This window comes from Tetrao urogallus (genome assembly GCF_951394365.1).
Source record: "Tetrao urogallus genome assembly, chromosome: 1".
NCBI lineage: Eukaryota > Metazoa > Chordata > Aves > Galliformes > Phasianidae > Tetrao > Tetrao urogallus.
In genome coordinates this window covers 176,968,375-176,994,171 of record NC_136813.1, presented here as the reverse complement: position 1 = coordinate 176,994,171, position 25,797 = coordinate 176,968,375, and the positions used below count along the sequence as shown (strand labels likewise).

Here is a 25,797-nt window from a genome sequence, read left to right as displayed (position 1 = left end):
GCACTGAGCAGTTCCCAATGGTAGGTGGAATCACTATGGAAAAAATGGCTTTACAAGTTTTTTTAGTGAGCATTCAAGACTTTTTTTTTTTTTTTTCTTTTTTCTTTTTTTTCTTTTTCTTTTCTTTTTTCCCTCGGATATACTTGTTGAGCTTGCATTTTAAGTTCTGTACATCAGTGTTTTGTATTAGTCAGGGGAAATGAACAGTGTATACCACCTCAATAATTTCAACATTGTTGAGTAGAGTGTGAAGTAGTAGTAATACAGAGTTAATCTCTACTGTTTTTCCACTGCTTCTCAAAATGTTGTATTCACAGTATTTGCATATTTGGCCTCAAAGGAAATAATATTTGAAGAAGTCAAATAGAAAGCTGTTTTTGAATTTTGAACAGTACACATACCAAAAATACCTTCCTAGAAAATATGCTAATAAATTTGATGGAATTTAGTAATAAGTGAAGTTAGGTTTCATTTCCTAGATCTTACAAGAAACCTTCAGTTAAGGGTTATCTCCAGGAACATGCTAGTAGAGGAAAATCCATTCAAAATCACTGGTCAAGTTGGGCATCCATCTCCCCACAGATTCCTGATACAGTTTTCTGAGAAAGTTGGTAGGATGCTGCCATTAGACTCATTCCAACAAATGGAATCACATTCAAGTGACTTGAATGTCACTTGACACAGCACTTCTACTAATATTTGTGTTCCTGCAAAACTGCAGGAACTGCTGCAAACTGCATTTATCATTTCTGTACCTCAGTTTTGGGAAATGTGCATATGCCTTCCCCTATATCTAAATGAAGGATTTTCCCTGTACGAGGCTTCAAAGTAATTCAAATGGTAAGATCTCTAGAGATATATCGGTGACCTTGTCATGGGTATCCTTCAATCCTGTGCTTTCCACTACATACTGAGATTTGTAAAGAGAGTTTGATGTGCTTTTTTTTTTTTTTTTTTTTTTTTTTTTTTTTCCAGTTCCGCTCTCCTATACTCTCCTTATAATTTATCTTTCATGGGATAGAATTTCATTTCATGTTTATTTTTTTTTTTCAACTTTTCTACATCGAGCCCTATTTTCTGTGCTTCAGAAACCTTGTTCATGAAGGCTTGTTCTGACAAGATACAAATATTTATTGGTCTTGATAATGATAGAACTGGTCTAACTTGTTTTATTTTACTGTAACTTATTTATTGTATTGAGGAGACGGAAGACCTATTCTGAAACTCAGAAGTTCAAGTTCAGAACAGAGACCTTGACAGTCTGACGCTTTAGAAAGGAACATTGCTTTGTGTATCTTGACCTGCAAGATGCTTACTTCAAGGTCTGAATCACATTTTCAGACTGAAGGTATCTTTGTTTCTGCAGAGATTAAGTACCTTTGTAGAGACTCTGCTGTTTTTGTGCAAGACCTGAAATGTGGAGGTTTTCTGACAACAAATGCACTAAAACAAACAAACAAAAAAGAAGAATTACATTTAATAATGTAATGAAGAGCTTTGCAAAATCTTCTTTCTGGAAGCACATATTGGTTATAGGGATCAGTCTTAATTCCATGTACTTATTTTAAATTAATAATGATTAGTTCCTCTTTTCTTGGATAAGTATTTCATGTCAGTGATCTCAAGGACCAGGATTTTTGGTTGAACTTTAGATTCGGTGTATATATATATATATATATATTTATATCACTGACTTGGGGCTCACACTACTGAGAATGGACAGGCTTTCTTTCCACGTGTAGGAGGACTTCAATTACAAATAATGTGCACGAAATGCATAGTCTGCAACTCATACTAGAGAAAAGAAAAATAACACAAAATTGTTTCTGGTTATGTAGGTACTTCTTATCTAAGAAGCTCTAGCAGATTTTAAGAATGCTTCATCAGCCACCAAATAAGGTAACCAAAGGGTTACCTTCGTAATTACAATTAAATAATTATAAACTATATGACACAGTGGAAAGAGGAAAATGAATGAAAGGTGAAGAAAGAGGAGACGTGCTCAGGAATCAGTAATTGGAGCATTAGAAAGAAATGGCAACTAAACTAGCAAGACATGCTTAAGAATCCTCAATCAGTGTAAATGATTCTATTTTCTCCAGCGTGAAAACATAATCCATACCTTAACCTGACCACTGTGTTAGTGGTGAGCCTCTGGACAAATTTAGCCTCTGTTATCTTTCCCTAAGGATATCCCTAAGGATGCCCAAGAAAGGGAAGAGATCTGGATCCTTGTGGCTGATTCTTTATATATGAATAGGATGTGTATATATATATATTTACATCCTCCTCCCCCACATTTTTCTGTGATCTGTCATCCTCTGAAAGAAACCTTTATTTTCTTAGGCAATGGATTTTGTTTAAGCCAAGGCTGCCTATCTTTGTCCCAGTGTATGTGCTAGTTCTTCTTACACTTTTCTCAGGCAAGCTGTTTCTTTTTAAATTGCCAGGATGAGGCCTTTCAGGAAGAATCCTTGTTTGTCCATATGACAACAAAGTGAACTAGAAATCAGCTGTTTCAACAGATTGTCTTGCTGGATAGCTAACCATGTGGGAAGCTGTTTGTCTGCTGAACTGGAGCCACCGTAGATTAACATAGCTGTCTTACTTTCTTCAGAATGCCTCTATTCCAATCATCTGCAGGCTGCACATCTAGCTGCCATTTAGATCTTCATTCTGAAATCCACCAAGCCTTACTGATAAAATGGTGCTGCTTTTGGAGGAGCCCTTTTTTCAATCTTTAGTTGACTTTGGATCCTGTGATTTTTCTTCAAATTCCTCATGCTTTGTGTTCATAAAGACCATCACTTTAAAACAGAACATCAACAGAGAATGAAAGATCACTTATCATCTGAGGAAGCAGTACCTCCTCAAATTATTTCTACATTTATAAATTCACAGCTTTTCCTCCTTCCCCATGGAGATTTCAAAGCCGAGAGCTGGGTGGTGGTCTGGTTTGTTCTGTGAATCTCTGAGAGACCAGGGACTTGCTTTTGTTTTCTATATGTATTTCTGAAACAACACAGGCCTATAGACCTTGCACTATGAGTACTCAAATAGGCAAAATATTTTGGAGTAGAAATTACGGAATGAATAACCATTTTTTTTATTTTGCTGCAGGATTGACTATAAATGAGAAAGAAAAGGAAAGCGCATAATTCTCCAAAGCTAGAAGAGATCCTCTGGGCTGTTTAAGAGCTTGTCTCATGTCATATGCTCTAGCATAGTGGAGTGATATTAACTGAAAGAGGTCGGCATATGCTCCAGCTAATCATGGTTGTCACTTGAGCTCTCATAATGCTGTTATAAGCTACTTTGATTTAGCGTATCTTAAAGATACACTCTGAGTTTCTCTGTAGGCCATGCAGGCACTGACACAATTCAGAGAATGTATTTAAACAATTCCTATAGCTTCTTAAGCAAGCTCAGGATTGTTTAATTATGCTTTCGTTTGCAGTTTAATGTTGTGCCCTAAATAATTTATTTCTTTCAGAATAGAATATTTAAAAGCAAGTGACAAGGGCAAGTTTGTTCTCCTCATAAATCCCTCTAATTGCTTCCATAACATATAGAACATGTATTGAATTCTGTATTAAAGAAGAAACAGAATGCATTTGAATCCTCACTTATATAAAGTATGATGTTTTGGGTATATAAATAAAACTAGTATCTGCAAATATGAACTGTTTATTTTGTAAACAATTACATGTAAATACAGTAATTTGCTATTCAGGATAAGGAAGAAAAAAGCTGTTTCACCATGACTGCTACTCTCCTATGAGTAACAAAAGAAATGAAAAAAAAACAAAAAAACAAAAAAACATAATTATATAGAATACAGTGTAGAATAGATGTTAATTGAATTTTGAAAATGTGAAGCATTTCTGTGAAGCATTTTATGTGAAGCAACTGAGAGAGGAGTAATGTTCTTGCAATGAAGGCAAGGTTGACTTCTTGTTGTTTGTTTTGTTTTCCTGTGTATTTTTAGCATGATACAGTGATACATTCAGTGATACATTCTGAGGGAGACCTCTGAGCACTTAATGGCCTGAAGATACGTTTCCTCCTGAAATAAACTCATGTTCAGCAGAAGTCTTAAAGTTCAAAGCTCCTAGAGCAAAGCTTTTAAAGTTCAGACGCTTAAGTATAAATTAATGTCTATTTATGCATTGTTCTGTTTAATTATATTCACATCTTCACCATAGCATTCCCTCAGTTGCCTGCTGTACAATCACGTACGTGGAACTTTAGAGAAGCACATTGTCTAATTCTTGAAGCTGCAATTAAGTCATCCATTTTAAGTTCATAGTCAAAATATTTCCTTTCACTTTATTTATTTATCTATTTATTTATTTATCTATTTATTTATTTATTTTACTTGCCCAGGCTATGCAGAAAAAATATTAAAGCTCAGGGTAATATTATAATTATAATGACATTGACACATGTTTAAGAAGATATGAGTCTTCAGTATTTGAAAATGTTCAAGATAAATGAATGAGAGAGACAAAAACTAAAAACTGCGTCTGGGGGAATCATACTTTGGAATGCACTTATTTAATTGATAAATAAGAAATTTGTTTCAGGCAAAAAAAATTGTGAGTAGGAGCCAAAAAATAGAAGCTATAGACAAATATGCTAGGCGTACCAGAAAGAAAGAGGAAATAAATAAATAAATAGATAGATAGATAGATAGATAGATAGATAAAAATAGGAAAAAAAAATGGCAGAGATATTTGCATTTTATCCACATATTTTAGTTATTTGATTTCTTAACAAAATCATTATAAACATATATTTTCAGATGATTTAAAGCTTTCTCTGAATAGATCAGGTTTTTGGTTTTACGGGTTATTTTACTGTAGAGGAAAGGGACTGACTTGTAGCAGATGGTATCTGTTGGAATTTCCTATAATTATTTTCAAAATCTGCTGCAAACCTTTAAGCAATATGAAGAAAGCTAAAGTTTTCAAAATATTCCTATATAATGTATTACCGGAAAGAGAAGTCTTTTGTTAGTGTTGTATCTATTGGTAAAGGACCTTCATATCACTGAGGATCTTGTTATATATTTAGAATATATATTGATATAACATATATTCATTTAATGATTTTGTTAAAAACTTGTTTTTCTCTTCATTGATTTTGTCATAGAGTAATAAAAAAATGTGAAGATTATTTTGGAAATCTGTGATTTAAAGCCTTATTCTATAAAAGATTTCAAAGGATAATAGAGATGTGATCTACCCATTTAGTCTAGACTAGGTTTAAAATATAAGATTTTCTGCACTTATACTAAATTGCTGATTTGGAAAGGACTAAACAGTGAGATCCATATTGGTACTTGGTTTGAAAAACAAGCATGTAGCTGGAATTGTATCTGCTGCAAACTTTAAATCTTATTATTACTGATTGTTATTTGGAGATAGACAGCAGATTTTGTTGATGAAACTAGTGTTCATTGACAGTGTTCACTGTTTTAAAGATTACTGCTGCTCAGCAAAGCTTGTTCTAAGGAAGTATTTTTGCATAGGATTCAGTGATCCTTGACAGTATTTAGAGAGTGAAAAAGTAATCCTTATCATACGGGCTGCCTTGCTATGATGGGAAAGTGACTGCTTAATGCATCGTATCATGTATTTTTCTTTTTTTTTTCTTTTTTTTTTTTTCTGTATAAGACATGTATAAATGTTGCCACATCATCAATCCTTTGCCTCATAATTTTTCTTCATCAGCTAATTTCTGAAACTCTGTCCACCAGGTTCAGTAACTCAGCACTATGATGTTCTGAATTACTAGTTCACTGAAGCATTTTGCAAATATTGCCTAGTATTATGAAAAGTTTTACAAGACTTGAGCTAAACATACAGTGGCAAGCTAGATAAGTCAACAATTCCCAGCTTTGGTCATTGTCAGCGGTCCATCATCTGAAGCACTTATGTGAATTTCTAATAAAGTAAAATTTATTATTTATCTCACTGCAGCTGTACTGATTGTCTAAAGAGAGTTTAAGGAGCGAAGAATTAGTACAAAGAGGTTAGAAGACAGAGATTGGCTTACATTATTTGGTAGAACTGTAACAATGTGTCATATTTGAAAAGTAAATTATTTATTTGCTTTCCATTCTATAATCAAGAAACACACATTTTGAGTAGGCAGTCTTCTATATTTTTGTATCTGTACTTATACAGCGTAGTAGCATGTGGTTTGAAATGCTGTGCCATGTTGACACGTTTCATTGATCCCTAGTGATAAATAAGTTTTCTGAAGAGCTGCATATCAGTTGTATGCACTAAGCTTGGGAGAGAATACTGATCTTCCTTCATTAAATTAGTTACATTGGAGTGTTCTTATACTTCCAAGTAATATAGTCTTTTACATATTGCCTTATATATACCTGATTTTTCCAGGGAGTGTCACAAATGCACTCACTGTTCCTTAATGTTATATTTTGCATTTGGAGCTCAAATTTAGCTGACAAATGTGAAAAAGCACATGTTGCCAGAGAGCTTTCAAGAGACAGGCTGTGAAGTCTAAAGAACATAGGTTATTCCAGCTAAGGTTGGCACTGACTTCTGCTAAAAGTTTTTCTCCTAGCATAAAGTTTTTAAACTTGTACCTGCAGAATATAGGTTATCATACTTCTGATACAGATACTTATTTTCCAGTTTTATAGGGATGGAAGTATTACTTTTATTTTTCTCATTTTCTTCTAGTCACATTCTGAAGCACTGAGACACACAAAATGAGAGCATTTTGACAGTTGGTGAACAAGATTACATTAACATTGCACCACTTTGTTTATTTGAATACTCTGATGGGGGGGGGGGGGGGGGGGGGGGGGCATGTGAACAACAGAAGGACATGTTAAAGATCATAGAATCACAAAATAGTAGCATAATAGAATGGTTTGGGTTGCAAGGGGCCACAAAGATCATCTGGTTCCATTCGCCTGCCATGTACAGGGTTGCCACCAGATCCAGGCTGCTCAGGGCCTCATCAAACATGGCCTTGAACACCTATAGGGATGAGGCATCCACACTTATCTGGAGAACCTGTTCCAGTGCCTCTTCACTGTGCCTAACATCCAAAATAAATTTCCCCTCATCTAGTTTAAAGCCATTCCAACTTGTCCTTTCGCTGTCTGTCCATGTTGGGTCGTACCCCCCTTCCCCACCCCCACCCCCACCCCGCTTATTAAGCTTTCTTTAAATACTGGAAGAGCCCAATGAAGTCTCTCCAGAATCTTCTGTTCTTCAAGCTGAACAAGCCTAGCTGCCTCAACCTTTCTTCTTAAGAGTGATTCAGCCCTCTAATCGTCCATGTGGCCCTCTGGACCTGCTCCAACATCTCTGTATCTCCACTTCTCCACATTTAAGCATTCATCTCAGTGGCATGACTGTCTTGACATGGAATTTGAACTATTTAAATTAGAAGGATTACTACGGAGGGTTTCACACAGTTCTTACAGAAGTCAGTGGAAAAAAATCCTGCTGTCTCTCTAAGCAATGTTTTAGAGCATTCTGGGCTCTGAAGTCCTTCTCACCAAATGTCTTTATAAATAATCAGATTTTATTTTCCTCTGATAAGCACCTGGGTTTGTTGTGGAGAATCTTACTTTATTTCCAACAGTTAGCTACACAAGTTTCTGCCACTCATATTGACATGCCTGTGCAATACAGATTGAAATTCAGCCTGATGGCATTTATTGTCCATGAGATCTAAAAAGAGGAGGTGACAAATAAGACTGTGTGTCTGAACTGTATTTAAAGAGGAAAAAGTGCTAAAATACACTGCTACCTACTTTTGATTGATGAGTTAGTTTATTTTAAAGACAGAGTAAGTAGCTGAATTTCAGCAGAGCAATGATGTGTGTTTCAAAACAAAGCACCATCTCCCTAAACTACTTATTAAAAAAAAATAATAAAAACAATAGACTTAGTTCAATTTGTTAGTAGGGCAACAAAGAAACCTTCCCAGCTAAAATCAAAAGAAACATCGCAGACATCAACAAACATCAACTGGCTCTGAAGCCTGATAACTAGAAATTTAAGTTTACCCACGGTGACAAAGACTTATGGTTCTGTTGCCTTGATGTGTTATTTGTGGAGTCAACAGAAAGCAATGTAATGAAATATTGTAGGTGAAAGAAATAAGGACTAATTCAGGCAATTTTTATTAGCTCTTTTGTTGTATGATAGAAATTTGTGTGGAGATTGAAAACAGAAAATGCAAAATGCCGAATATAATTTGTTTCATGCCTCCCCATAAGGTACAGAGCAAAATGTAGATACTATTACATTTTCATTTAAATTGCACCTCTAGGGTCATTTCTTCAAATCCTCATTAAACTCATTCAGAGTGGATTTCTTTTTAACCAAGGTCAGGATGATTGTATTGCAAATCTTTGGACACCGTGAGTGGGAATTCATAAATCCTGACATTGGGAACCAAGGTTGCTCTTGCCCTACATTTAATAAGGAGAGGAAGTAAGATTAAGAAAAAAAAAAAAAAAAAAGCAAGCTGCTTTTCCCTGATGGTGTTAAATGGAAAATCTAACTTTGCTGGGATTGTAAAATAAGGCTTTTTCTTTAAGCAGGTCACAATGCACTGATGATGTCTCCTGTGATATTCATCATTTATATTTCTAGTAAGCTGGTGTGTAACCTGTAATCACTTGTCAGTTTTCCCTTCCATGGCTATTTAAGTATATAAAATCTTAAGAGGGTCTTTTCAAATACAGAATTCTTCCCGGTAGACTTCATTGTATGTTCAACCTGGACAAAAGACTTTGTTTTCTGGAGACAAACTTTAGCTCCCTTACTTTACGTGTAGCTGCAGTTGGCAGAATATATTTTATCTCTAAAAGATTTATTTTAGCTATCCCAAGGACATTTTTGTGTCTCCCTAGGAAACCATGAAGTTCATCTTTTCTGTTTCCTTCCCTCAGTGATCTGTTGTCTCCAGATTTTTGTGCAATCTATTAATTGTTCCTTACCCAGTTGAAAGAGGTGGTGGTGAATGTTTTATGAACAGGATGGTGGGACCTCTTCCACTTCCTCTTCCCCGTTTTCTTTCCTTTTCTTTTGTTGGTTGTTCAGTAATTCCTTGGCACGAGGGAAAACTTTATGTAAAAGAAGTGACTTTGCAACAGGCATTCTAGAGCCAGCCCTCCATGGGGTTCTGTCCCACTCCTCTCTAAACATTAAGGGATGGCCACATGCATTCAGTCAGCTAATCTGCAAATGTTTTCTCATCTTAGCCAGAACCTATTAAACAGGTTCTTTATAGTGTTTTGTTTGCCGTAAGATTAATCCCTTCTATTACACTACAATTGTTGTAGTGATCAAACAGCATCAAACTCAATACAAAAAGTGAAAAGCTGACATAGTTTTATGTAGCAGGCTTGTGATTTCAGAGGATCTGGCATCCTGTGCCAAACAATTCAGTTTAGTTTCTTGAAGCAGACCTGGCAGTTTTCCTTAAAATTGCTATGCATGTATTTTAAAATGAGGAAGAAATAATATAAAATACAAGTGGTTTGTTTGTTAGTTTGTTTTTCCAACAAAAAGTGTCACGTGAGCAGAACAATCACTATCCAGCATATTATACTAACATTTGCAGAAGTTGCTATTGCTTATTGACTTTACAAATCTAACTCTATGAACTTTAATATAGTATGGCTGAGGCATGTATTAGGCCCTAAGCTATTCAGGACCCTTAGCACCTAACTGGATATAAATCCAAGTCAAAATCAGGAAACTGGTGATACTGAACGGCATGTGAGCTCTTCTTGGAGAGAAGTTGAACAAATATATAGCAAAATAAACAGACGAACAAATAAAAAGAAGTACTAAATAATGAAGTGTAATTTCTTTAATGTAAGTACAAGAGACAGTCTTAACATTATGTTTAAAACCTTAATTAACCAGTTATATTTTGTGTGTTGTAAATATATACATACACAGTGTATATGCCATTTTTCAGAGAAGGTAGCAGAAAAAAAATAGTAAGTTAAAAATTTACCTTGTTTTAAGAGATCTCCAGTAACAGGGAACTTCACTTAATTCTCCTTCAGTAAAATAATTACACTTTGATAATAAATGCATAGTAAACCTGTTGATTGCTTATATCTAAATATTTTTTATGGTTTTTGAACATAGATTTTCTTTGCTACCTTTAGTATGTAACAAACATACAGCAATCATGAGATTCCAAAGGAGGGTGGGCAAGGAAGAATGTTAGAGTGTTTATCATACAGCTGTGCCAAAAGTAAAGGCTCAATGAATGAGATGGAGATTAAAGCCAGTAGTCTGAGCCTGTATTCAATCACTGCAGTCACTCTGTTTGCCTCCTGCATGCTGATGAAGTGTCATGAATGGTCCCATGTACTTTTATTCCAGTATATTTCAGGCAGTAGTGATTATTGCTTGTACTCAGCTAAAGCTTGAAATAGCTGGCAAACTCGTGCTTAGCAACTGAAGGCCTCATCTTCTCTCCCTTGGGACCACTAACTCAAAAATGTGTTACTTCTTTTAAAAGGTGAAGTTAGGAGTAGGAGATACTTTACATTCATTGCTTTCCTTGATAATTTAAAGAAGAAACCACATACTGAAGCCTACAAATGATTCTGTTCCATAAATAATTATTGACTGATTTATGAAGATCAAATCCAGTTTCTTTTATCACATATTAAACTGTTCTATGGTTGAACTACATGGGAATTTTTACAGAGCCTTTGTATGTGCTGAGAGAACATAAGCACTCTCTTTAAAAAAAAAAAAAAATAATAATAATAATAATAACAAAAAAATCTCTTACTATATTTTGATAAAATCCTTTGGAAGACATTTAGTATTAAATCATTTCATTTTTGTGCTTCTATTAAGTGCTTATACTATGGTTTGTATTTTTTTGTGAGCTCAATCTTGAAAGGAAAATGAGGGCACTTTTGTTAAAAACATGACAAAATGCAGAGCATGTTTTGAGTTGTAGACCTTCAGCAGGTACACTGAAGAATTCATTAAAAAATGCAGCAATATTATTCTAGTGTGAATTATATGCTGCTCTGTAGGTTTCTATTTTTGGTTACCACAAGATGGCAAAAGCAATGAGCACACAAATGCAAGGATGAGTGAGTTTCATAATAACGCGTTCCGCATTCACACTTTATGCACATCAAGAGAGAATCCAGGCACAGCAGGGGTGACAATCACTCCAACAGTCTTTTGAAATCAAAGTACTTCCCTGAGAATGTCTTTCCAGTGCTAATTGCACTCTTCTATTGCGGGTCTTATATTGTGCAAAGTAAAATGTTTATACTGTCACAGGATACAACTCCATCACTCAGGCAATGGAAGGTAAAAACTAATCAGGTTATTAAATAAATGTATTTTCTTCCACGTCTTGCTTCTTTTGCGTTTAGGGTTGAAATATCAAAGTCTGTGTCCTTTGTCACCAAGGGACTTTGCAAAGATGCTGTTTTTTCACCAATCCCAAGGAAGTCTCTCCACTCAAGAGAGCTGTTACAGTGTAGGAAGGGTTGGTTGCCTAGATATCTTGAGATTTTTTTTCCTGCTGTTTTTCTGTTGTTCTGTTCTGATCACACAGTAACTACTATCAGTGATTATTTTTTTTTCCTGATAAGAAGACGAAAAAGCTTAAAATACAATTCCTATTACAGAGTATTATAAGATAGGATATGGCATGCATGCACATGTTTATGTGCATAACATTGTATAAAAAATCTCAATAATCAATATATGAAACTCATTGTGTTGGAGATAATGTATAATACCAGTCAAGCAATCTTTTTATGAAAGAGTAGAAAAAAGTTTCTAATTTTTTGTCATGTTCCTGACTACACAGAGGTTTATCTAAAGGGTTAAGCAGTCAGTCTGTTCTTGATCATTATTTCTTGTCTTTACTTTTAGAGTTGATAAAAGGGTAATTGGTAGAAAGGATTGTCAGATGTAAGTGGAACTGGGAATCTATTAAATATTCATTGTTGAAAACACAGCCAGATTTCCCCTTCCTTGTCATTCAAAGGCCTGGTTCTTCACTGCTTTGTGTTTGTATAGCCATTTGCAACTGGACACATTTCATGATTGTTTTAGTCTTGCTGTTCTGAATGAGAAAATATTAGTTACTAGCAATGTACACATTTTTGTAGATCAGTTTTATGAGAGCCATGTATACATGTCAACCTGATGCAATATTTATACATCAAAACACCCTTTCCTGATCTATAAATTTAATGTATTATTTACTCTTCTCTCCTAGAAGATGTCATTTATAATCTGTTTATCCATACACATATATCCACAAATGTGTGTGTGCATGCATACATTCTCTCCATATATGTGTATATATATATTTGCTATTTAAGCAGTAATTTTACTTGCATATTCTGGCCGAATACTGCTGCAGATTTGGTTCTGTTGTGAAACACGAGTACACCATCTCTGCAGTTTTTGAGTGTGGAATGTTTACTAACAATTTTGAACTACAGACAATTTCCATTATATATTATACATAATTATACAGTGTATGCCCTATTTCTATACTGCATGCAATTTTATACTGTTTTAAGAAGGTTTGTGTGGTCAGAAGTAGTTTATGTATATTCTTTACTCTGATTAAGGTCTCGGTATTGTTGCTATTTGTTTTTTTAATAGTGATCAACTTCATTTGAAAAAGGATACCAGAATTCAGAATAGATACCAGAATCCCAATTAAAGGGATTTTAATAAGTTTATCTCATATCAACAAGGCAATGCTGTTATTGTAAATTGATATTTATATATGAAATCAGGGAGTGACAGATAACAGAAGCTGTCTACTTGAAACTGCAAGAATACAAGTGGTGATCCAGGTGCACATGTTTAAAACATTTAAATCATCAAAAGCTATAACCAAGACACTATGTACTGGTGGATTCCCACAATGTACTCTAGTATGTATTAGTATGTTTCTTGAACAATTAAACATTTAATCGTTGAATGATTTAGTTAGGAGTTCATCTAGTCCAAAAACAGCACGTGTGGTAGACAGTTGAGAAATTGGGACTTTTATCATGTACCTCAACAAGGAAACGAGCTGTGATGCAGGGGATGCAATGGGGGCTCAAATTGAAGCACTCATGCTAGCAGGATCCTTTTATGGTGTTACACTTAAAATCTGTTTTGTTGTAGTAGCTCAACACTGCTGAAAATCAATTTGATGATTTACAGCTTGATGAATAATAATCTGTAATTGTAGAACTTTGAGAATTTAGGAGTGCTGTTGATTAGTAAACCTTAAAATATCCCAAATAATCAGATGGATAATATAATCTTTTTTTATAACAAGGGAATAAGTTAAAAAACTTTTAAGAATCTTTACCAGAACTCTACATCACTACATGAAACAGAATTGAAGTTGCGTACTCCCAGTATAAGGTTTAACATCATTGCTATGTTGTGGTCTTCTGTACTAAAAAATTATATTACAGTGTGAGTTTCACTGCAACCTGTAGATGTATTCTGACACCTTCTGTCTTGTTGCTTTTTGTTTGATTTTAATCATTCAAGTAGCTTTTGTATGATTTTCATAAATACTCTAAATTGTGAAGTTATTTTTCAGTCACTTCTAAATAGTGACCTTATCTCTTTGGATAACATGAATGGTTGTTAAAGTAGAGCTTTAACTTGGATAAGACTTCATTTGATGAATGTCAGAATCACGGCTATTCAGGTTGCTAAAGGGCTGGTGCTGGGAGTGGGCAGATTTCCTCATTATGCTGTTGAGCTTCTGTCTGTGAAGTTAGTAATACAACTTTAATTGATTTTATTGGGAGTGAGATTAGTCACTGTGCAAAGATCCATGTTGTACAGAAGAGGTACAACTGTTTTCACGTAAGACTAGTGTAAGGTTGTAGTTGTTTAATTACTATTATGGTGGTGTACTTCCACTGAAATTAGTGCTGTATCCTCCTTTGAACAAGAGCAATACAGTTAGTCAAGCAGAAAAGATATATGGTGACATCAGAAAGTGCATCCTAGAATTTTGACTGCCATTCCTCTTTTAAACCAAGACCATATGATTGACATTTAATACATTTCTTCCTCTTAATGATAACATGGTCACTATTTTTGTTTGTTTGTTTGTTTTTTGTATAATACCAGGTGTATGTTTCCTTTACAGTGAGTTTAAGTGATGTTTCCATGTTAATTCAAAAACAACTGTCTCCCTCTGCTGTTATCCTCCCCAGCATGAGACTAAAATACAAGTGTTTGTGTGCATAAACACAGACACACAAATAACGTAATTTGTATTTACAGCTGTGATTAATCATTCAGTTCACTACTCTTTGTTGCCCCTCAGGTAACATATGCTGTAATGGCCTATTTTCTCTGGAGATACCTTACCTAGTCCTGGGCTGGATGATAGGATTTGTCTTATTGTTGTAACGACTCTCCCTTTAACATCCACTGTATAAGTTCAGATTACCTATATCTAATTAAAATAACTTTATTTTATTTGAACCTAATACATTTTGGATTTGAAGCATTTAGAGAAAAGGTTATATGGCCTTTCAGAAACCCTTTTTTAATGAAATATTTATTGCCAGCTTTCCTGTTCTGATTCATATCAGCTTATCCTCAGGTTTCATTCAAACTGTTATATTGCTATTGGGAAAATTAAAATAAGAAGGGCAGACCATAAGTGGTCAACGTGGCCATGTGTATCTCATATATGTTAGTGGACTGCTTGATATCATTCACCTTTTATTATATCTGGTGGGTGCAAACATTCATTCAATAAATCTCTATTTGCTGCTTTCCTACTTACCTCTGTGGGAACATTCTCTTGTCTATGAATTTTAGACATTTGTCTGCCTGTGCACAAGTATGACAGAAACACTAACCAGAATCACTGACCTAAACAAGTAAGTATATTCACACACACACACACACAAAAAAAAAAAAAAAAGAAAAAGAAAAAAAAAAAAAAAGTTAATGCTTCTCAATAATGTTAGCAATTCTCCTTCAGAATTTCCTCGGCATTTTCACTAAGTACACTAAGCAGGAGTTGATGATGCTAAGGTCTCTTTACCTTGACAGCCTTTGTGCTGTCCTCTGCACCAGAGAACTCTGGGTCAATGCTAGTTCAGTGTGACTTGTGAAGCTTCTCAAGTCTCAAGTCCTCTTAGATTTTCTTATTGGATTCTTAGCTGATAGAAGGTGAAATATATCTCATCTGGTGGTTTGTAATAAAATCGCTTCCAAATTGGAGGGGATAATTTGGTGCCATCTACCAGATGCAGCCAGAACACTGAGATTTTTACTACACTTGATAGTCTGGTGTTAAAGTTCTAGCAAGCAGGTGAGAAAAAGCAGTGCAAAGAACAGCCAATTTGACTCAGACCTGACATTCTTTTACATATGGCGTTCCCTTAGAGATCAGTGAGAATTCTTCTTACATAGGTAGTTTCTACTTTGAAAATGTTCTTTGATTTGGACTAAAGTTTACATGTTGAAAACTAAAAATATTGCATCTATTGATATGGTATCGTAAAGAGTGTTTGTGGTCTGCATGGAAGTTGTGGTCAATGGCTCAGTGCCCAAGTGGAGTCTGGTGATTACTTCCTCATGGATTCATACTGGAACTGGTGCTATTTAACATCATTGTAACTGACATGGACAGTGGGATCAAGTGCACCCTCAGCAAATTTGCAGATGACACCAAGCTGACTGGTACAGCTGACATGCTAGAGGGAAGGAATGCGGTCCAGAGGGACCTGGACAGGCTAGAGGTGGACCCATGCCAACCTCATGAAGTTCAACAAGGCCAAGAACAAGATCCTTCACCTGGGCTGGGGCAATCCCAAGCACAAATACAGGTTGGGCAGAGAATGGGTTGAGAGCAGCCCTGAGGAGAAGGAGTTAGGGGTATTGGTTGATGGAAGACTCAGTGTGAGCTGGCATAGTATGCTTGCAGCCCAAAAGGCCAACTGTATCCTGGATTGCATCAAGAGAAGCCTGACCAGCATATCAAGGGAGGTTATTCTGCTCTGATGAGACACAACTTAGAATACTGTGTCCATTCTGGGGACTAGAAAACACTGTGCATTGAGAGGGCCACATAGATGATCAGAGGGCACCTCCTCTACAGAGACAGTCTGAGACAATTGGGGCTCTTCAGCCTGGAGAAGAGAAGCTTCCAGTACCTGAAGGGAGCCTACAGGAAAGCTGCAGAGGAACTTTTCATAAGGGCATATAGCAACAGGACGAGGGGAAATGGTTTTAAACTGGAAGAGGGTAGATTTAGACTAGATACCAGGAAGAAATTATTTACTGTGAGGCTGGTGTGGACGCAGGTTGCCCAGTGAGGTTGCGGATACCCCTCCCCCAGAAGCATTCAAGGCCAGGCTGGATGGGGCTTTGAGTATAAGAAAAGTGCTTCTATTTTATGATAAATGTAAGAAGCCATGCATTTCTAAGCATCTTCATCTTGAAGGTCGTATAGTACAATATATTTTTATATTCTGAATTGTCAGTGCACATTTGTGTGTTTATCAATGTACATACTTTGTGTGTTTAGAAAACTGTTAGCTACAGTGTGTGCTGTCTTGGAAACCTTATCACAGGATGGTTCACCATGGGTGACAGTAAATTTCATTCATCAAAATGCAGAGTGAAACAGTGACAGGCCTCATTTTAGTTTCTTTTTATTAAAGACCTTGATCTGAGGAAGTATTATTTATAAGGCATTCATTGAGAAATTGATAGCATACTTTAACTTTTTATTAGCTAGTAAAACTGATAAGCAGTACATAAAAGATATGGACTTTGTTATAGAAGGGATAATAAAAAAAAGGTTAACAAAGTTTTTTAAAAGGTTATCAGCGTAAAGACTTTTTAACGCTGCTTTCTGTCATATGAACTCATACCTTGATGTTTTGCTTCTGCCAATAACTTTTTCTATTTCAGATCTGCTAAGTCTTGCATATACAAACACAGAATGTATCTGCACACTTCAAATGCTTATATCTTTTCAGTATCTTGAAATTAATTCTTCATCTGATATAAATGTATGAAACATCACATTTGAGCAGTAGTCCCTCTGTATAGTGTAGAGGTGAAAAACTGGATGAATGTGCAGTATAAGTGTGCAGTGACTAAACATTTCTTTAAATTGAAGACATTGTGGCTTATAAATGGAGTACCTCTATAAGTGTAAATCTCCAATCTAAAGTGCTTTCCTGGTTTTTAAAGGTACTTGAGTTGACTCTCATCTGTGTTCACTGTGCTGTTTTTGACCAGCCTTGGATACATGTAAAGAAGGTAAAAAACTCATCCTTTCACCCTTCTCAGAATTGGGCAGAGGAGACTCTTATCCCATAAATGGTTATCTTCATGGAAGACTAGAAACGTGGATATAAAAATCATGGATCTCATCCATAAAAACTTTTAGTTTCAGCATGCACCTGTTTCATAAGCCATTTTAAGCAGACGGATAAAAATGTTTAAGGCAGCAGTCTAACTGGCCCAGTAAGAAAGTCATTCCTCCTAGTCTGTGGAACAGCTGAGAATAATAGCCAGCACACTCAAGCTTCTCTGTCACATTTGCCTAAAGCACTATTCCCAGACAAACCTTTAAAATAAAAGTAATCACTCAAATTCATCACTTAAAGAGTCTGTCAGATTCACTTCCTCTATTTGGTGTTAAGTCTGGTATTGTCTTATAGGAAGGATACATTTAGCGTACTGCATCTATATTTTTTACACTTTTAAGACAGTGTGATCATCTAAAACCCTGTGATCTACCTGGCGCTTATGTTTAGGGATTTCTTTTAGCTGCCACATAGGCCTTGTAGTTAATAAAATCTAGTCATGTGTTCATAGTACCTAAATTAAGGGCTTCATTGCTCTATGCAGTAAACACAGAGATGCTGGTACCACTGAGGAACATTACAGTGTTTTGGTGAGCTCAGTAATGAAACTCTGAGAGCTTACCAAAAAGAAATAGCAGACACAGCAGTTACATGCTATTATGTCCTGGTCCTTATGTGCTTGATTTGAGAATTCATGGTACCACATAGATTAACTGAACCTATACATCATAAACATATTTTATAGTCACTGCAGAGGCAGAAACAGTCCATGAGGTGGCTGCAAATTGTGTCTGCTGAAGCTCTGGACCTGAGGATACTTTGTTTGATCAAGGCTCTCAGTATCAAGCCCGGATTTGGGTTTATCTGTAGTACTTCTAATTGATGGCACATATTATTCAGTGAAATTATTACTTCTTAGGTATAGCGAGAAATTCAACATTGTTAAAATCTGTTTCCTTCTTGGATGTGTGTGCCAGGCTACTTCATTACCTCTCTTTTTCAGTGTTTACTTTTTCAATATTTTGAAATATTATTATAAAATAATTATTATATGTGTATATATATATATATATATATATATAACACTATAAAGTAAGTTTTTTATTTCCCAGAAGTTATATGTGAGCTGTTGCTCCTATGTGTTCTCAGAAAGTGCAGTACTGCAGAGCACAAAACCTTATGAGAATATGTTTTGGATGGTGAATGTTAATGGACTCATTCCATGGAAAAAATGGCAGAAGAATGACAGTGAGTCCAAGATAAGCATATCATGCACATTGCCAAAAACAAACAAACAAACAAAAAAGAGGGAGAGAAAGAAAATGCCCAGGAATGAAAAGCTTTTTTCAGGGTTAAAAAAACAGTGTAGGTGATTCCAGTTTAAATGTGGCTTAGCAGCTGAAATCAAAACCTGCTGGGGAATCTGGGATTTAATTTGAATTTTCAGCCCTAGGAGCACCTTCTTCTCCTACTGTTGTAATTCCAGTTAATAACACAAGGAAATATTTCCTCCTCTGTGTCACAATACCATCCCTGGAAAGGAAATCACTTCTTGTCTCATATGCTTTTGCAAAAAGGGAAGAGTAGTTGTCACAGACAATAGTAAAAATAGACAAGTTTATTTTAAGGAAATGGAATCTTCTAAGAATGCAATGGACGATTAGTGTGGCCATGACAGAAAAATTATATCATTAAATTTTTGATGCATTCACAGGTGTTAGTTAGCAGATTACATGTCTATAAGTCGGATGTGGCTAGGTAATAGTTGATTTCATCTCTGCATTTTGGCCTTCTTATTTTCAAACTTGCTGCAGGTGTAGAGTAGTCAAAGAATCGTAGTTTGACTTGAGTTGGACAGGGGATCATCTAGTCTCAACTCTCCAGCCATGGACAGGGCTGCCACCTGTTAGGTCAGGCTGCACAGGGACCCATCTAGCCTGGCTTTGAACACCTCCAGAGCACAGTTCTTGTTGTGTAGGAGCTGCTTTCCTGTCTAATCAGATGTTTGGGGTTATTATTTCTATAGTAGTTTAAGGACTAAGAAATATGATTTAAAGCAATAAAATTTCAGTGTATAGATCTGTCTTTCCCGTATGAACTGTACTGGACCAAATTTTACCTCAAGTCTGCTGTGGAGCCTGTGATTTTGTAGTAAATATCTTCATACTGGTAAGCAGGGCACTTATGAGATGGCATTTTAAAGTCTGTTATGTGTAAATAGTTCTCATGTTATTTTGAAATGGAAAACACAGTTCACCTGTACTGCTACATTATGTCTACCTGATATGTGACTTTATCTGCATGTTCCTTCAAACTGATTTTATGCTCCCTGCAGTGACATATTTTGCTAACACAACAGACTTGTTCCTTCCTGACGTACAGCTTCTGGCTCCAACAAATGTCAGTAGCTTTTTAGACAATCTTGTGCTTTTTATTCCTGTCTTTCTCAAGAGAAATATCAGCATCTCTCCAAAAACAGTTTCCCCCCTTTGGCTATTCTGTTTGTTTTGTAAACAGTCTAGGTTTATTTTACATGTAGAGGCTGGTAAAACATTCTTCTTACTTTGTTTTTTTGTTTCTCTTTTCTTAACAGTTCTAAGTTTTTTAGGGAAGTAATAAGAATGAAAACTATTTCTTAACTTATGCAAATAAGCATAGCTGTGTTTAATTCATGCAATTATTTCGTTTTTTTTTTTAACTAATTGAGTTCTCCAGAACCAATTAACTGAACCATCTTGAGCAGGAGGGAAGAGGAGGCCCTTTGAGCTGTAGGTCCTCTTTGAAGGAGCTTTGTGTTGCTGAGATTTGTGCTTCAGACTGGCCTACACAGCGCAAAAAGTTCTGTAAGGAGGAAGGACTTAAATGCATTGTCTTTTCTGCTTATCTTTCATAGCACTGGTTATATGTTTTCCTTATTTGTAGTCTTCTTTTAATTCACTATCCAAGAAGAAACACAGAAACTTGATGCAAAACCCCAAATTACTGTGGATTAGGAGATTATTTCTGTAACATTTATGAAAGAAGTACCAGCATTGATGGGATTCATTTGGTTGCTTTCTTTGTGAATCTGTGTTAAAGACATTTCTCAAAGCTAGAAGCTGTGGACCGTCACTGAAGTGAGGAGTGCCAGGGTTACAGGTTTTACTGGTGCTACAGCCTGAAGTGTTTCCAGCCTCTGTGCTGGGATCAGCGAAACTCTCTTCAGGAGATTCAGCTTTGCAGGACTCCACAACGAGGCCCATCTAGTCTCAGACAGGAGTAAGGCAACAAGGGGCACTGGTGTAGTTGCAGACCCAGGAACCATGCACCTCCCCTGCGACAGTGACTGACTGAGACCAGGCTGAGACATGGGCCTGTGGGTGGGCTGGGCTTGAGGGCCCATGGCAGGGTGAGGAAAAGCTGTGAGGAGATGGAGACCAGACTTCCTGTGGCTTTTCTGGTACAAGTGCTGATGGCCACATGGCTGATGTGAGCTCCTCAGCCTTGGGCAGAGTGAGGAGCCCCAGTGAGCGAACCTATTGCAGCCCTCAGGACCCTGAAATTAAGTTTCTGGAATATTTTCCTTTTTTCTTTCTTTGTTGTAATACGCAGCATCTGCTGGTTTTGATATGAGACTGTATGGGAATCTGAGGAGTGAGATTGCCATGTACTAAAACCACTGTTCAACCCTTTTCTGGCCTAGAATTCCACTTGGTGTCAATTCCTTATGAAGACTAGTTCAGAATCTTGTCCTTTATGTTTACAACTTTTATGAAGTTTGGTTTTGCATATATATTTTTTTCTTTGTGTTAAATTGTTAACAGTAAGATACTAAGCAATTGCATTCAACAGCAGTATTGGATTCAGTAAGTTAGAACGTTAGTCTTGTCTAGAAAAAAATGAAATTTCAAAATCTTTTTTTTTTTTTTGAATCTCCAAAATTATTATTATTATTATTATTTTTCCCAATGCAACTATTTAGGAGGAGATAATCTATCTTAATTAAAATTTACTGCTCATTTCAGAATGGAAGGGCTGAAAGCTATTTTGCAATCTTCCTAATGTCTGTCCTGTTTATGTGCTTGAGATGGCTAAGTGGTAGTCTGAAAATTGCAGTAAGATTAGTGATTACTAAAGGGACATAATGTTCACTGTTGTTGCAGTGAAACTCTGAAAATACTTAAAGTCATTCTCTTAAAAGGAGAAGACATTCATCATATTTTTCTCATGTTATTCATAAGATTTTCTTAACTGCATTCTATAATGATTTTTGCTTTGTAGAATGAGCACTAAAAACATGCTGTGATACCAATGCTGGTTTTATACAACTAAAACCCAGAATAATTCCCTTTAAGACTGTGGAATTACAGCAGTCACATGGCAAGGATGATTCCAGCCAAGTATAGTTCTCAACCAGAAGCAAAGCAAATGGGAAATTCTAAAAAAATCTGCCTACCACTTTTTGATTTACTGGGTACCTGTATGTTGCACTGGCAAATCAATATTATCCAAATAAGTTACTTTTTGTTTATGTGACAATGGCATCTGTCTTGTTTTCTATTGATGGCATATATATAACCACAATAAAACTCAAGAAGTATTTTAAAAAAGTTGTTTAACTGTATAGGCATGAAGAGTTGCTGTGTAATCTATTCAACAGCCACAGTATGTTTCAATAGAAAGATTTGGATTCTACAAGATCCTAAATGACATGCTAAGCATCTTGGTGGCAGATGCTTTCAGTGCCAGAAACTTTAGTAATGTAAGATGGAAATATATGAATACATTCTATTGGAAAAAAAAAAAAAAAAAAAAAAAAAAGCTTGTCTATTGCATATGTTAAAATTGAAACAAGGTTCTTATTTGAGAGTTGTTTTGAAATTGTGCTTGCTCATTTGAGTAGTTGTTCCCATGCTGAGATACAGAAGCTTAGCCAATTCTGGTTTGTTGCTTCACATTAAGTAACATTTTTTTCAGCAGCTTTGTTTAAGTTTATCTTTCTCATTTTATACTAAATGAATTTCTACAAATTTTGCTGTTGAGTAAAAGTGAATGGCATTCTTTGGGGCAAATCAGTCCTTTGTTGTAATCTTTCTTGTTCTGAACCAAAATTGGAAAAGAAAAGGTAATAGGACTGTCTGAAATTGAATGATGTTTAAGTCAAAAGATCTTGTTGCAGAACATCTTCACTGAGGAAGGATACATAATTTAAAAAAAAGTTCTGCTAAATACACACTTAAAATGATCAAAATATGTTGAAATATTTGACATGCAGGTTAATGTCAGATCATAAATTATGCTATATACTTAAGTTCCCCTTTGTTTCAGTGAGAATTGCTGATATTCAGCTCTGCTCAAGAGTTAGCATGACTTTGTTGTCAGAAAGCCTTCAATATTGTAATAGAAAGCTACTGAATGTGTTCCTATGATCTGATTTTGAAACAACTCCTGCATTGTGTTCTCTGACAAAAGAGTATCTGAATCTAGCCAAGATTTTTAATACCATCTAACTTTATGCATTTTAAACTAAAAGAGCTTATGTTGCTAGGCATCAAATTTATGATGCATGGAAAAAAAATTATTCACTGGAACTGCAATATAACCCTGTATATACAATTTAAGAGATTTTCTGGATGAACATGAAATCTGAAACCCTGGAAAGACCTATATACTTAGATCAAGTTTTATTGCCATTCAATTCACAGATATTATGAGCTCATCATCTGATTTTATTTACTTAAAAGATTTTGGGGAAAAGTTTTCAGCTTTCCAGCATGAATAAATTTAAAATTCATAATATCTATAACTTGCTTACTAAAATGAACGCAAATTAGATTTTATTTGCTGTTAGAGAACTGACGTATTTTCCTCCTTAAAACAATAGCAAAGAAATAGCTAGACACTTTTTTTTTTTTTAAGTAAAAGGATTATTATAACTTTGAAAGAATCTTCGTTCTTTATTTTGATACATAAAATAGTTTTAAAAAGACATTTTCTTGGAAAATAAACAAACAACCTTTCAGACTATTCAGCGAATCTAAGTTCACTGGTGGTGCTTGTCTTTTTATTTCCCCTCAAGATTGTTTCATTCGGGTTGGATAGAGGTGAATTTGTTTGTGTACTGTGAGTACATCTATAGGATCTACTAAAAATATTGGCCTTTTTTCATTAATGTCCTTTAAAGAGGTCATTGTGCCAACTTCCATGAAAATGAAAGGTACCCTAATTCTTGAAACTGCCTTTAGAAGAAGTATATTCCTTCTGTTCCTTCTCTTTAAACCTTATATTTCTAGATAAAATTCTTAAAAAATAAAAGTAACATTCAGATCACATATGTAACGTTATCCTGAATGTTTACTTTCTACTTATTGAGAAACAGAGAAGACCTCCAGATAAACCCAGATACTCTGAAGGTGGGCCTCCATAAATTTGTCTTCCGCTTTTCATGCTTTACAGCCATCTAAAGCCAAGTAACAGTAGATGTGAAATATATTCTTGCAATCTTTGCAACCTGTGACACAGTGACAAGGAAGTACTTACATCACATTAAGTGGGAAGATTTGCTGCAGATCTGCAATAACTTCTATTTTTCTTCTGCAGTAGGAACGAGAATGACAACAGATAAGTGATTTATTTGCATATTTATCTTTAAAATCTATAAAATATCTCAAGAATCTCTCTAATATTCCATTATATTTTAATAGCTGCACAAAGTTCCTTGAAAGGCAATGTAACATTATCTTTGTAGCCTAGTCTCATTTTAGGTACCCAAGATTTCCAGGTTCTTAAAAAAAAAAAAAAGAGGTTACTGTGCCTGAAAGGAATCATCATCTTTAAAAAGGAGCATAAATAGCCATCTGAAAATAATCATTTAAAAAAAAAAAAAAAAAAAAAAATGGCCCAGGTATTTTAAAATGAATCTTTGTCTAACTAAAACTGGACAGGTTCAAAAGCAGAAAATATTGTCTGTGGACATGTTTATCAACACTCACTGCTTGCATTCCCTAAAATTTATCTTTACATAAAGCTTCAGTGTTTTTTTTATTTTGAGTGTAGTTCTTATTAACCTTCACCATGCTTGTCCCTTTCCTATGAAATTGGGTTTTATACAATGATTTACCTAGATTATATGATTTAAATTATCTTTTAATGAAAATAACAATAGTATAAAGACTTCCAGATAGGGGAGAATAAGATAGCCCATTCTCTCAGGAGCACTTACTCATATCATATTTGCACTTTCTATTTTTCTTGGGTTTCCATTCAATTTCTATTCTCAATGCAGAACCTTAAGCGTGATGTTCAGATGCCTAAGGGGTCATGTTCTAAATGCATCTCTGATCGTGTCTTTTTTTCTTGATCTACTAAGACAGCTTCATTCCTTGGGAGGGATGCATATCTTGCAATCCTGAATGAAATGTATTAGCAATGGGTGAAAGTTAATGCTTTTTTTTCTCAGCTCAGGATTTCTCAGTGTATGGATTTCCCCTGCATGCATTTGAAGAATCACATGCTACTTCCTTTCTTGCTAAACCGGTGCTTTCTAACCCAAGATTTCTGAAAAAAAATAGCATATAACAAAGTAAAAATCCCTTCATCAGTATGTTTATCCTAAGATGTTTTTGTTAATAGTGTGGGTGGAAAAGAGTAGAAAGCTAATGAAAGTCAGGATTGACTTAGCTCGTAAGTCTGATTGCCAGTAACCATTAAAATATTACAGTGATTTTGACTGTTGAATATCTTGTCTATATTTCTGAAGGCCTTAATATCTATAACTTCTATATATTTGCATGAATTTTTAGAGCACTTCATTCTATAATCATATTTATGATCCTTGCTTTTACCACATTGTACATTCACTGTAGTGTAGGAGTTACAGCAACATGAAATTTAGGTAGCTTAGCATTGAACAAGTACCAGCACTGTTGACAGCCTACAGTGTTTTGGTATTCTGAAAATTTCAGAACTATAACCACAAAAAAGAAAACATTGAAGGCTGATTCTGAGAAGAATAGAAAAAAATACAGTACAAAGAAATATCATTAGACTTGTAGATGTTAATTAAACACTGCTGACATGTATTTCACTATTTTTTCATTTCAAGTTAATGCAGATTTAAAATTCCTGTTTTTTCTCTCATTATTTTTCAGAAGTTCAACACAATAAAAAAAATTCACTTTGAATATTCTTTAAACTGTATATTAAAAATACAATATTGCTTTTATTTCAATCTCAGTATTTTATAAAAAGAGAATATAGTTCATGGCTTGCAAACGTATTTTTTGCATATATTTCTTTGAAGTGTTACAACTGATTGCTTAAAAGACAGAATCCAACAGAAATGCTGTTTAGTAGTACAGTATGTATGCAAAAATTATAGTTAAAGGTGATGGCTGTTTTTATTTTTTTTTTCAGTCTTACTAAGCACTGAAATTCTATAA

General features: G+C 35.1%; 1 protein-coding gene across 1 annotated transcript in view; it reads left to right on the top strand.

The window, feature by feature from the left end:
* Positions 1–25,797, top strand: part of TAFA5 (TAFA chemokine like family member 5) — a gene marked incomplete at both ends in the record, with an annotated part of 343,285 nt that overhangs the window by 197,540 nt on the left and 119,948 nt on the right. The window lies entirely within an intron of this gene.